We start from the raw sequence: 978 nt of genomic DNA, 5'->3' as shown, positions 1-978 counted from the left end.
CTAGTCATTTCCAAGAAGAAGGTCTTTCACACAAAGCCTCTCATTCTAAAGGGCAAATTGGCCCCACAAGGAACGATCTAAGGGAGCAGTTACCAATCCAGCTATCAATCCAAATTATGGTGCTTTCCCCATTACCAATGGCCCAACCCGAGCCCTTCTTAACCACAGCCCAACCTTTTTTTTAAACCGGCCTAGGTACAAAAGCCACGAGCTTAAATCCAGGGCCCTAAACTAGATGGAAGTGCCTAGGTAACTCAGGAAAGGCAGGAGTAGGAGGGCTACTGAGAGATTGGCTAGGTTTATGGATCAAGGGATTTTCTCTTAATATAGGCACTACCACAAAAGTCTAGGCGTTTTATACATGGATTAATCTTGGCTTGGTGTGTATATATACATACACACACTAATAACAAGATTTCTACTCATATATTCTTACACAAATTTTTGAACTCACTAAAACGCCTAGATTAATCCATGTATAAAACCCATGTACTAATAACTTTTTAAAAAATCACGTAGAGAAAAATCCTATAAAAAAATAAAAAATAAAAAATAAAAAGCTTCATTGCACATGTGAAGCGCGTGTGATGAAGCTAGTTTTATATATTATCTCTTATTTTACAACAATAAAACAATTATCATTTTTATTGAGAAACAAACTCAAGAGGAGTGAATGAATTTTTAACTCAAAAGAACACCATTTTTTTAAGGTAAAAGTTAGTTTTTTTATCTACGTATTATTATTATTATTATTATCTATATTATCTATATATATATATATATATATAAAACCGAAACTTTTGAAACTTCCACAAATTTTCACATCAACATATTATTAAAAAAATAACGTAATAATAGTTTTCTAAACCCCGATACTCAGCCTTTCCCTTTTACGATACTCTGCCTTTCCCAACACAAACCAAAACAGTACATATGAGCACAGATCCAAACCAAAACCAAAATAATATCCCATCTCTC

The sequence above is a fragment of the Quercus lobata genome, chromosome 5, assembly GCF_001633185.2.
Source record: "Quercus lobata isolate SW786 chromosome 5, ValleyOak3.0 Primary Assembly, whole genome shotgun sequence".
In the NCBI taxonomy this organism is placed as follows: domain Eukaryota; kingdom Viridiplantae; phylum Streptophyta; class Magnoliopsida; order Fagales; family Fagaceae; genus Quercus; species Quercus lobata.
This window is presented reverse-complemented; position numbering follows the sequence as displayed.